This window comes from Mustela erminea, chromosome 13 (genome assembly GCF_009829155.1).
Source record: "Mustela erminea isolate mMusErm1 chromosome 13, mMusErm1.Pri, whole genome shotgun sequence".
NCBI classification, from domain to species: Eukaryota; Metazoa; Chordata; class Mammalia; order Carnivora; family Mustelidae; genus Mustela; species Mustela erminea.
Window position 1 is genome coordinate 53,109,305 of NC_045626.1, and position 5,528 is coordinate 53,114,832.

Below are 5,528 nucleotides of genomic sequence, written 5' to 3' on the forward strand. Positions count from 1 at the left end.
TTTTGACTCTCAAGTCTTAATATTAAAGACATACATGTAATTAGGTTATAACTGCCCTTGATAGTGATTCCTCTGATAGCTCTGGCAAAGTCAAGTGAAAATCTTTTGGAAAGGATTCGTTATTCTAGATGCCAGTAAGAACATTCATGATTCATGGCAAGAAGTCAAAATACCAACATTACCAGGAGTTTGGAAGAAGTTGATTCCAACGTTCAAGACTTCAGTGGAAGAAGTCACTGCAGAGGTGGTGGAAATAGCAGGACAACTAGAATAAGGAGTGGAGCTAGAAGATGTGAATGAATTGCTGCAAACTCAAGATAACACTTGAATGCATGAGGAGTTGCTTCTTATGGAGGAGCAAAGAAAGTGGTTGTGTGAGATGGCTGACAACAAAGGATTTAGAATACTCCTTGAACTTGAGAAAGTAGTGACAGGGTCAGAGAGGACTGACCCAAGTTTTGAAAAAAGTTCTACTGTGGGTAAAATGCTATTAGAGTCCATTGACATGGCAAACTCCATTGTTGTCTTAAGAAATTGCCGCAGCGACCAACACGAAGGCAAGACCCTCCACCAGCAAAAAGATGAAGACCTGCTAAAAGCTTAGATGATGGTTAACTTTTTTTTTTTGGTAAGGATGTACACTGGTTTTTAGACATGATGCTATTGCACTTAATAGACTATAGTGTAAACATTAACTTTTCTATGCACTGAGAAACCAAAACAATTCCTTTGGTAGACTTTTTGAGGTACCCACTCTACTGTAGTAGTCTGGAACAAAACCTGCAATATCTCTAAGGTGTGCCTGCTGTGTACAGCATGGTGACTAGTCAGAAACACTGCATTATATAGTTGAAAGTTACCACAATAATATTTACACATCTACCCCCCCCATATAAATAACGTGTGTGTGTGTGTTTAGTGAGAATATTTAAGATAAAATATTGTGGCATCATTTTGCAGTGTACACATGTATCAAATAATCATGCTATAGACCTTAAACTTAGAGTGTTATAGGTTATTCGTATGTCAGTACAGCTGGGGAAAAACATGACAAGATCCACTGTTGGCCTCCTAAGAACAGGAGCCATTGGGCACATGAGTATCCCCATGACACCTCAAGAAGTTGTAGCAGGTAGGGAGGCCAGGGTGGTGGAAAAGAAGAGAAGCACTACAAGAGACAAAAGGATTTCTGGACTCCCATGTCAGACTGACTCTCTAAAGACTGAAGATGTACAAAAGGCAAATGATCTACACCACATCCCAGAATGTGTGCTTGTCTGTGATACTCAGGGAGTATGACTCTGCTATCTTTGACCTGCAGGCTCTTTCAGACATTGCAGAACACGATGCAGACTTACACCATTTCTCTAGCTTTTTCATGGAGGTAAAACAAATGTGTAACCACTTGAGCCTACACTGCAGTAAACTATGTGGCAATCATAGTAAAATTAGATTAAGAATCATTAGTGCACTACGTTAGTTACGAGAAGTTAAGCCCCAGTACGCAATATAAGGTTTGGTTGTTGTTTTTGTTTGTTTGTTTGTTTGTTTGTTTTTTTAAGGACATCACCGGATTTTCTATTGTAAACATAGACATGTAAATTTTTTCAAGAAAAACAATTCAGAGCTGAGTATTTCAGTGCTGGTATTTTGATTCTCTGGTAGTAAGGGACTCCAATGCTTACTATTTTTCTGCTCTTCTTTCTAGAGTTACCTCCAAATTTAAGGCCACCTCATGTTCTAAAATAGCTGCTGGAGTACCAGTGCTTAGCCACAAGACCAGAGGAAGGTAAGTAGGAGGTAAAGGGGCAAATCTCCCAGCAGAGTCAACTTTTTTTTTTTTTTTAAAGATTGTATTTATTTATTTGACAGAGAGAGACACAGCAGGAGGAGTGGGAGAGGGAGAAGCAGGCCTCCTGCTGAGCAGGAAGCCCAATGTGGGGCTCGATCCCAGGACCCCAGGATCATGACCTGAGCTGAAGGCAGACGCCTAATGACTGAGCCATCCAGGTGCCCCCAGAGTCAACTTTTTGAAAAGTCAGGTAATGTTCCATACTACCCTTCCCTAATAATAGCCAGAATTTATTTAAATGGTTATATATCACTAGCTTGCAGGCTGGTAGATGTGGGCTTTCTCAGCTTGCCAGACTGCTACTTAAAATGAAACTGGAATTCTGATACTAAGAAAAAGGGAGAGATTATATTAGGCAAACAACTAGAAGTCTCGACTCCACAACCTGTGGAAAACTGTATACAATTAAGAGTAGAAAGTACCCATCATTCATTTCACTGTGTAAAGGAGAGGGTGATGGTCACTTGAGTATGCTTTATCTGTACAATTCTGGAAAATGCTGGGTTAGAAAAGTGTGGGTATATTTTTTCCTTCCTCTATGCTGCACATGCAAGTGTGTTTACATGCTCCTTCTTAGGGGAGTTTTCTCATAAATGGATAAATTGGTCCTAAAGGAACAAGAATCCTACCAGTGTGTGGACTGCTTGGGTTTTCTCCTTCAACCTTAACTACAACCTTTTTCAATGCTGTCGGTCCACACAGGTGTTGCTGTGCAGCCTCCTGGATTCTTAAGAGAATGAAGGTAAGGGGTGTGCTATTTTAAGATCCTTCCTTTTCCCCCCCGTCCTCTTATTCTCAAGTCATTAGCTCATTCATTAAACATCTATTGAGAACCCATTATATCTGGACTTCTGCTAGTAATAAGAAAAACCATGATTAAAAAATAGATTTTTCCGGGGCACCTGGGTGGCTCAGTGGGTTAAGCCACTGCCTTTGGCTCAGGTCATGATCCCAGGGTCCTGGGATCGAGTCCCGCATCAGGATCTCTGCTCAGCGGGGAGCCTGCTTCCTCCTCTCTCTCTCTGCCTGCCTCTCTGCCTACTTGTGATCTCTCTCTGTCAAATAAATAAATAAATTCTTTAAAAAAAAAATAGATCTTTCCCATCAATGTCCTTCCGACATCATTGCAAAGATGTCAAGTGGGCATGTCGAGCACATTCTCCTAAGTGCTCAAGGGGAGATGGGGCACAAAGGAGGGACAACTAAGCATATCTTGAGGAGGAAGAGAAGCCTTCAGAGAAGAGGTATTGCTGGATGTGGGGAGACTACAGTTCAGAAGCTTTCTAGACTGTCTTCCAGGCAGAGCCCAGCACCGGAAAGGACTGGGATGAGTGAAGCCACCAGCACACAGTTTGAGAAGGACAGATTGTATAAGATGTGACAGCAGAAGCTGCTAATGAAGATTTTCTCACCTCTCAGACAACACAGAGATCAAGAGGCATAACCATCGCCCCCCCCCCCCCCATCTCTATCTACCTTTATTTCTTACCCTGGTGTCTCAGCTTCCCACACCCGATATAATTGTTGACTGTCCCTCCACACTTTCCTTCGAAGTCCATCTCCTCCTTCCATCCCACAGGGGCGGTTATGCAAGTCTCTTAACTGCTTTCTAGTCTTGGCCCCCAGCCCACCTCTCCTGCCCTCCAGAGTCTATCCTCTACCCAGCCAAAGGAGTGACTTACCTGATGATACAATACAAACACTTCTGGAGATCCTATAGCTTCCCTGAAAAAGTTCAATTTCCTTATCACAGTATAGATGGTTCTTGATACCTCTGTCCACCTTCCCAGCCCCTGTGTTGCTAGGGACACAGACCAACACGGTGAAATACTGGCCATGTCTCACAGCACAGAGACTGTGCCAGGGAATTGATTATGTGCTGGCTGGGAGGGACACACATCGGAACTCACCCCTTCGGCCACACCAAACTGCAAAGGGGGCTGGAGCATATGAGGAAGAGAAAGACAGTTTGGCTGAGCAGCAAGCAATTTGCCCTACAAATCTTTTTAAGCATTGTCCTTTTACTTTTTACGCTATAAATTATCTTTGCTCCTATTTCATAATCATAACTGTTTTTTGAAAATACTAATTTAGTAATATTAAATTCTAATTTCTGGATTTGTTTTTAATTTGAAATTTTTTTTTAAAAGATTTTATTTATTCATTTGACACAGAGAGATCACAAGTAGGCAGAGAGGCAGGCAGAGAGAGAGAGAGAGGAGGAAGCAGGCTCCCCGCGGAGCAGAGAACCCGATGCGGGACTCGATCCCAGGACCCCGAGATCATGACCTGAGCCGAAGGCAGCGGCTTAACCCACTGAGCCACCCAGGCGCCCTTAATTTGAAAATTTTTAAAAAAGATTTTATTTATTTATTTGACAGAGACCACAAGTAGGCACAGAGATAGGCAGAGAGAGTCGGGGAAAGCAGGCTCCCCACTGAGCAGAGAGCCCAATGCGGGGCTCGATTCCAGGACCCAGAGATCATGACCTGAGCCAAAGGCAGAGGTTTAACCCACTGAGCCACCCAGGTACTCTTAATTTTAATTTTTAAAAATTCATTTCCATTAGGGTCATTTGTGCTTAATGTTCATTTGAGCCTTACTGTCTTGTGCTACGGGTTTTCCTTTAATAATTATTCTTAACATCTGCTTACTATGTATCAGGTATCATAAGCATTTACATATATCTGTCATTTATTTAAAACACCTTTCTAAGGTAGGTCCTATTAACAGATGAGGAAACTGCGGCACAAAGTGTTAATTTACTTGTTCAAGATCACACAGCTAGTTCACGAGTTTTGAATCCTGACATTCTGAGCTGCAAATCTGAGGGTATACTACTTTTCACATGTATAATGCATTTTGGATATCTGTTCCTGGTTAAAAATAAGCATTATGTTGATTAATTTAGGTAGTCTGTAGAGGTTTCTTCTGCTTTTGTGTAGTGAGCTCAAAGCACAATAATTTTTACTGTGCTCTACTCTGACATTTCTCCTTTTCCATTCTCCATGCAGTTTCCTCAGAGTTCATGGAGAAAGAGAAGCCCTCTGATGGGAGCCACTGTACAATTCTACAGAATACTGGTAACGGATCACAAAATCAAGAAGAGAATCGTTAGAAGTTATTGTATATTAAAAAAAAAAAATCAGCTCAGGTTATGCCCTCAGGGTTGTGAAATGGAGCACCGTGCTGGGCATGGAGCTTGCTTAAGGTTCTCTCTGTCCCTCCCTCAAAAAAAAGGTGTCAATATGTGGCTTCATTTTAGGGTGGACATTAAATATGTACACAGATTTAATGAAGCTACTTGTAATTATTGTCTGCGTAACCTATATTATGGTCAAAGTTCTAAACAGTATGTCTATAGTCTTAAGCTAACAAAATGAATTTAGGCCCAATTATAATATTTTCTATATCCCTAAATTCCTGTGATAAGTTTAGATCTGTAAAAAACTCTGAAAATAAATACTCCATTCTTGCCTATGCTTGGTGAGACTCTGAGACACATTTTCTCTTTGGTGTTCTAGAAAATACTCAGCTCATTTTTTTTTTTTAAAGATTTTATTTATTTAGTTGACAGAGATCACAAGTAAGCAGAGAGACAGGCAGAGAGAGGGGGGGAAGCAGGCTCGCTGTCGAGCAGACAGCCCAATGCGGGGCTCGATCCCAGGACCCTGAG

At 41.6% G+C, this 5,528-nt stretch overlaps 1 protein-coding gene and 1 long non-coding RNA gene across 5 annotated transcripts in view; one reads left to right on the plus strand and one right to left on the minus strand.

Moving 5' to 3' along the window:
* The window catches only part of LOC116572480, a 333,614-nt gene extending 331,724 nt beyond the window's left edge, over window positions 1-1,890 (plus strand). Inside the window, exons 9-10 of the long non-coding RNA XR_004278355.1 lie at window positions 1,709-1,789; window positions 1,875-1,890. This is a non-coding gene — a long non-coding RNA (uncharacterized LOC116572480). The remainder of the gene's footprint in view (window positions 1-1,708; window positions 1,790-1,874) is intronic.
* The window catches only part of DLGAP1 (DLG associated protein 1), an 876,459-nt gene that overhangs the window by 456,275 nt on the left and 414,656 nt on the right, over window positions 1-5,528 (minus strand). The window lies entirely within an intron of this gene.